Source organism: Pinus tabuliformis, chromosome 3_2 (assembly GCF_031772625.1).
Source record: "Pinus tabuliformis cultivar Carrire ecotype Pingquan chromosome 3_2, CPIR1, whole genome shotgun sequence".
Taxonomy (NCBI): domain Eukaryota; kingdom Viridiplantae; phylum Streptophyta; class Pinopsida; order Pinales; family Pinaceae; genus Pinus; species Pinus tabuliformis.
Window position 1 is genome coordinate 1151511732 of NC_142302.1, and position 7656 is coordinate 1151519387.

The following is a 7656-nucleotide window of genomic DNA, read 5'->3' on the forward strand; positions in this document are numbered from 1 at the left end:
CATCAATGTAAGTGAAATCCCGAGCCACGTCGACTTTGTTCTGACCTTGGTAGATATCAATGCTCTTGCCCTGAAGAATATCCTTTGTGAAAAAGAAATAAGCCATATCAGGCCTACCCCAGGGGCCATACACTGTGAAGAAACGCAGTCCTGTTATAGAAAGCCCATAGATATGATTATAGGTATGAGCGATCTCTTCTCCAGCCTTTTTCGTTGCGGCATAAAGACTTGCAGGCTGATCTGTTCTATCACTTTCTGAGAATGGCACCTTCGAATTCAACCCATATACAGAACTAGAAGATGCCCATACAATGGCAGGCTGTGGGTTTGCAGACTTACAAATCTCAAAGATGGTGACCAATCCAGCAATGTTGCTGTGTACATAGGAATTAGGGTTTTGCATTGCATACCTCACACCTGCTTGGGCGGCCAAATGCATCACATGGGTAAAGGGCACCACATCAAACAGTTTTTTCAGCAATGGGGCATCATTAATATCCCCTTCCACCACAAAGACACCCTGCTTTTCCAGCAAACCCTGGCGAGATCTCTTGAGAGATTGATCATAATAGTCATTGAAATTATCTAACCCTAAAACCCCGTCCCCTCTTCTCTTCAAGGTCAGGGACACATGACTACCGACAAAGCCAGCCGCGCCCGTGACCAGAACCACGATCCCTTTCTCCGTCTTTACACGGCACGAATACCGCACACGTTTTTCCCAATCATGTCCACCCCACTGTGGTGTGCTGAGAAACCTCCTAGTTTCTACAGGAGAATTAGATCTCATGAAGAAAAACATGATCAAGATCACAACAACAACCGTCCAGAAGAACAATTTTGCCACAGAGCTCTGCCATCGATTGCTCCCTCGGCCAAAATAGATATTACTTCTCTCCATCTTCACCTTCCCAGGTGTCGAAGGAAAAGCATCGGGGTTCGAATGTGAACTGAACGAAGACATTATGGAAAAAAAAAAAACCCCAAATCAAAATAAATCCCCCGCTTAATCAAGCAGTTATTTCTTCAAATCTAGCTCCTCCGGCCCCTCTTTCAAAGACCTTGCCTCTGCAACAAGAAATAGCACCGAAATCAGCAACAACAGTTCAGCAGTCGAATATCCAAAGTACTCGAATAATAATATAACATTCCTATTTGGAAATCTTGTTACAACAAACACCCATTTGCCAATAAAAGGTCAGCCGTTCGAATCCTATTCCTAAATCTTATATGATTAAAAAACCAGGAAACTTCGTCGCTATCCAAAACCTACACGCCATACTGTATCGAAAACCTAAACTGCAATTGAAATTTGTTCAAAGCCCGAATATACTATTTATTAAACATTTTCCTATAAACAAGATTGCTAAATCAAATCTCGGGCGGATCGCCGAGAAGATTTAGGCATGTCGACAGGCGACCCACGTGGAACCGTCTGGTTCCGCCAAAACAGATCGAGACTTAAGCAATCTACACTCGGACTCGGCTCTCTCTCTGTTGAAGTTGCACAGAATCTTTGAACTAAGAATCCAGCATTTTATTTCATATTTTCTGGGCGTATTGTGAGCGTACTGCCGTCCATAGAAGAAAACTAAGAAATAAGTGAAGAAGAGAGATTCATACCAGCAATTGCTACCAGGTACTTGTTGCAGCTCGAATCGAGAGGCAAAGTAGCGACGCCCACAATTAAGAACAAAGAGAATAGGAGGTGCTGGTTGTTATAGCGGACGGATTTGAACTCGTCCACCCCACCGATGCTCTGGAGGCTATATGCGCCGCACTACACATGGCCCTTAATTAGATCAGGATGGGCAGCAGCGGTGGGAAGGAAGATCGACGGAACGTTCACTCGGAACTTGCTGAGTCGATGAGGTCACCGCTCAGGGGTTCCAATCTTAACCCTGGTTACACTTTCAAGAAAACAAAAATAACGGAAACGCAATTGTTTATATATATTTTATTATGTCCAGAAAGGCCATTTATTAGCGTATTCACAAAAATGAGGTCGCATATAAATTTTTTATGTAATTAAAACTAAATAAATTATCATAATATGTTTAATTAATTATAAAACTCTCACCTACCGTACCAGCTTTAGATTTTTTTTTGGGAAGATGTCTCTTTATTACATTACATTGAATTAGTAAAAGGAAAAGAAAGGAAAGTTTTGAAGTTTAATAATATTTCTTAAAATTAAGTTAAAAAGGAAAGTTTCTGAGATTAATAATATTTTTAGTATTTAATGTGATTTCTTCCCGAAAAAATTTTAGTATTTATATTTAGATATATTAACTAAATTTAAATTTAAAATTAAAATTTTTGATCTCAAATAGTTGGCGTCAAATAGTTGGCGTTTAGAATTTATTCTAAGGATTAAGGTTCATTTTTATATCTTTATTAGAAAATTTGAAAACCACCTTCAAATAAAGGAGTTGTCTTTAGTGTGACTTTTTGGAGATTCCGGTGGAAAAAATTGAGGTTAAATCTTGATTTGTATTATTTAAAATGGTTTTTTCACTGCATATTTGGATTCAGCACCCTGAAAAACCCTGGGACACTTTGATTGTACAGAAATTAGCTATCAAACCTGCGATTTCAATAAATTGTTGCCAGATTTTGACCGGAAAACCCACCGAAAAAGCTTCCAAAAGATCTCTTTAAAGACAACTCCTTCCAATAATGTTTATATGATTAATTTGATAAAAATTAAAATTTTAAAAATTATAATTAATAACTTTTCCATTGACAATATATTTTTAACAAATAATTTAATTTAATTTAATTAACTTTAAATATAAATTATGAATTAACACTAAAATATTTAATCATTTAAATATTTAATTTGAAATAGAATTTAATAAATTTGAAAAATTATAATTAATAACTTTTCCATTGACAATATATTTTTAACAAATAATTTAATTTAATTTAAATATGAATTATGAATTAACAGTAAAATATTTAATTTTTTTGGTGACGTGTGTTGTAATGTAATATTTCAATTTATAGTAAGTGTGTTGTGATGTAATATTTCCATTTATAGCAAGTTTAGAGATGAGTATGAAGATCTAAGAATTGAATATAGAGAATGAAGTTAATAATGACAAATTTTAAGAGTCGTGTCTATCGAGTATTCTCATTATTATATTATTTTTAATGTGGTTAATAAATAAAATTATTTTAATAATAAATTAGATGAAAATTTTAGATGAATGGTGTAGATCTATTTATATATATTTAAATTTATTTTATAATATTATATTTTTAGATGAATGGTGTAGAATTATTTATATATATTTAAGTTTATTTTATAATATTATATTTTTTTAAATTTAAATGTGTTATTATTGTTTTAAAATATTTTTTTCCTAAATAAAGTTAATATTTTTAATTATTATTATTTTAAAATATTTTTTTTAAATTAGCTAATATTTTTAATTATTATGGTTTTAAAATAATTATTTTTTCTAGATTTAATATTTTAATGTCACCGTCATTTTAGTTGTAAGTGATTTTTTAAAATAATTATATTTTTTTTAGATCTAATAGGGTGATGTCACAACCATTTTAGTTGTAAGTGATTTTGAGTAGAGTTAAGAACAATTTTGGGAAGTCTTTTGTTTTCCATATTATTTATTTTGTTCATAAATTTTAGGGATCTAGTCATGCATGGTGTTTTCAATGAGGAAAGGTTCACTTGATTCACTTGTATAAGAAGGAGATGAAAGGATATGCTGTCTTTATTTTTTAGATTACAAATCATAAAATGTTTTTGGATCTACTATATCTTTCTTTGGTAGGATAGGGTGTATTGCCTTTATTTTTGAGATTATAAAATATAAAGGATGGACAGGGATATCGCAGATGGGGCTGGAGTTCAGTGTTTTAGAGTTGGTTCATGGACATTGGTGTTCATTTCATGACAATTGAAGTAATAGAAGGAGAAGCGTGTGCACAATGGAGTAATTATTGGTAAGTGAGTTTTTTCAGATAATTGGACTACTCATTGTTGTCTTTATGCTCATTGACCTTTTGGAGAAGGACATTAGGAAAGCCAAGAGGATCTGAATCCAAATAGATTTTTATCTTAGCACAAGTTAGATTGTTTCCTCCTCCGTTTATCTGTCATCTAGGAACATTCAATTTAGGGCTTAGTAAAGACTGGATTTCACGCCTAAAGGGAACTTTTGTGGAGGAACAGTCATACGGTTTTGGTACATTTATTTTCAGTGGAGTATGCAGTATAATCACCATTGTGATATCACCAAACAAGGGCCACTTGGCACTATAACAAAATAGGGATTATTAATGGAACAAAGGAAGTGAATGGTAATACAAGAGGCGATAAGGGATTAAGCTTATGTAAATCCCTGGAAATTAATATCTGGAAGGTAACAGAGAGGGTTAAAAAATATTTCCTGATGAAGTGGCTTATGGTAAAATCAGAAGACAAAAATCTAGGTCAAATTGGATCTGAAGGAAGCCAGAGTCGAAGGGGTGTGGATGTTGTAGGATGGGTTGCAACTTATGTTCGCTTAGATGTTGTTGGTGTTGTGCAAGTTGTGCTTAAGATCAATATGAATCTTAACAGTTGAGCCTTCAAGAGATTTTATTTACACAAGAGGGGAATTATGGGGAAATCTCATGCATTACTCAATCAAGAACTTCTCATAGTGTTTGGATTCGATCTTGGTTTCATCGTGCATTCAAAATCGGGGTGTGTAAGGAACATTGGTGTGAGATCCGGGAAGGGACGAAGAGGCAAGTAAATGTGACATTCCCTGGTAGCTCACCAACCCAAAATTTGAAGTCCATCCATTAATGATTTGGGAGGTACGAAGATAGAAATCTCTTAACTTAATCTTTCCAGATTAGGACTGTCAACATTGGGGTTCCTCCTAATAAAGGATCACCATCATCAACATGGGGAGTTGTTGAATGTGAGTGGTAGATCTATTAAAAATTCAATTGATGTGGAGGATCGCATACACACAGACAAAATCTAATTGGTTGTTGATTTATATGTTGACATGGGTCCCTCGGAATCCTATCTAGCCAACCATTTGGCTAGTCAACATTTTAGTATCTTGTCAAATAATCCAGCCAATCCTTGTTGGCAACCTTAGTTTCCTTGATTGGTTGTTGGGTCCCCTTTGGCTTATATGGCTAGTCAAAATCCTTTAATTGACCAATTGGAGGACGTGGAGGCCCTCATCGACATTACCATTACTGCTGAAAATGAAAGGGATGCCCATAGAAGAGACATCTCTACATCTCATTTATCACCAAAGGACAATGGAGTATTGACGTAGAAGAGTATCGAACAAGAGGTAGGCAAAGAGCCACATGACAAATCAACTGCCGGCAAGGGACCTCGAAGGAGGAAGGCGAAACCGGTCAAAGCACAAGAGGAGATACAAAAGCTTATTATAGGGGTGGATGTTTACTGGGATAACGTTGTTAGGTTGAAAGAAATAGTTTTGGTAGGACGACGGGAGTATATACGAATGGTTGGAAACCAAATGAAGGATTGGATTGATAAGAACTAGTTAATAAATAAAGTGGTTAACTCGTGTTATGCAAGGGACCACTAGTAGTTAGGGTTTTGGATGTCATTTAGCTATAAATAGTCTTAGTTAGTAAGGGAAAGATCATCGAGTCTTATTGTAATTGATCTCTGCTCTGCTAGAGGTTGCCCCCTCGAAGAGGCAAGTGGACATTGAATATGTTTATGAATAATTAAATGCTTTGCAGTTTTTCTCATTTCATGTGATAATTCTATGTTAAGGGCTATATTTCTTCATATTTCTGATATTTTGGATTTCTCGTAAGTCAAGAGCATAACAAGTGGTATCATAACACTTTCTAGGGACAGTTGTACCTCCAATTTTCGCAGAATTTTTTTTAGACTAGAGACGTGTGTCGACATCTTTAAACCACGGGATTTGTCGTTGAGTGCATAAACCTGCGTATTTGGGGAGGAATGCACGCAAGAACTACAAGAGGTGGTCACACTTGTTGGACTCCCTTGTAACCCTTGTGGGTACCCCTTCGAGTAGTAACGCATTAGACAGAACCGCACATGGACTGCACTTCCACGTACCCTCAGGTATATTGGAAGCCCCCTAGGCTCGCCTGAAACCTAAACTTAGATAAGTCGTCGGTCATCTTGTTGCTACAGTACACTGAGAACAACACTCGGGAGATTACTCGCACGTACAATAGGGTAGTCAGGTAGTACGGCTAAGGGTACGGTCGATCCTCCTTAGTTAGCACCCTAAAAGATTGGGTCGAGTAATATCGTTGGACTCCTGCATATATCACGATGTATAGCACCTGATGCTCCTTTGTGACCATAGTTCCCTCTGCTATCTGAAGATCGCCCTCTACCTTATCTTCCAGATCAGATTAAGCAGTTGGAGTTCTATCGTCGTCGTACAAATCAAATTCAGTAGTTGGGGTTTTCATAGTGCAAATTAGATTGTTTGTGAAGTAAGGGTTTTGGTCACCATTGTTCATATCAAAGTGTCGCAGCACATTCGGCAAGCCCAATACTTTAAGGTTTTTGTTACTACAGTCTAGGCCTGATTTTCGTAGGACATTGGGTAGTATCAAGCTTTCTGGAAATCAGCCATTGTAGTATGATCAGCGAGGAGTAAAACTCCTTTCAGAATAAAATTAAAAAGCAGTTTGAGACCATCCCCAGACACTTGTAAGAGACTTATCCCATCAGCGTCAGGATGACGAGTTGGCGTAGTGCTACCATTCACTTATAAGACCCCAATTTTTCGACGGTCCCAATTTTTTTTTTCAACATGACTTCAAGTGACCCATGCCATTAGACTCCCGAGCTCGCCCTCTTTCCAAGAAGACTACTCTTAAGTAATTGACCAGGGTGGTGTATGCTAGGTACCAAATCTCAAGTTATAGCTTCTGAGAGGCTCAACCGCCTTGAAAAATGTTTGAAGAATTCCAGGACAATATGAACAATATTTCTGAACAACTCTCACAACTAACAGACCTTGTGATAAAGTCTCATCGAGAGGAGCCTGGTGTTGATGCACCCATAGAGGAGAATCTAGCCATCACATTCACTTCCATGGAAATCACCACCATTCCAACCACTGGACACCCAAGCTGGACATGTACAAATTTGACGACTCTAACCCTGCAATATGGGTAGCAGAAATGGAACAATATTTCTCCCTTAATGATATCTTCGAAGATGAAACTAAACTACATGTGGGAACCCTTACTTGGACAAGAGAGATGGAAATGGTGGCAGTGGCATAAGAAATGTTATCCATGGAAAGTAACTTGGCACATGTTCTCAAAATCCATATGTGATTGCTTTGACTGGAAATCTAATTTTTCGGGTCGTCTCACTAAGCTACAACAAACAGGTACAGTAAAGGACTACATTGCAGCTTTTAAGCAATTTATCCAAACTTAAACAGGAACGCAACAACTTATAGATATAATCATAAACACAAAGATGCGGCAGAAAAACACTTCATTTCATTAATAGAAAAATATTGAACTATGCTTACAAACATAATGGAAATAAGATAGCTCGGGCGATGGTAGCTTATCTCTTAGAAGAGATGTGGTGGCTACATGCCTCTGAACTTTGTTACAATGAGGCTCAAAGGCCTA

The 7656-nt window shown here is 36.6% G+C and overlaps 1 pseudogene across 1 annotated transcript; it reads right to left on the bottom strand.

The window, feature by feature from the left end:
• Position 1: 1 nt before the first annotated feature.
• LOC149184804 (UDP-glucuronate 4-epimerase 2 pseudogene) lies at positions 2 to 1895 on the bottom strand (annotated as a pseudogene). The gene is made up of 2 exons (XR_016256832.1): positions 1624 to 1895; positions 2 to 1068 (listed from the first exon to the last, which is right to left on the bottom strand). The product of XR_016256832.1 is annotated as a UDP-glucuronate 4-epimerase 2 pseudogene (transcript).
• Positions 1896 to 7656: the final 5761 nt, after the last annotated feature.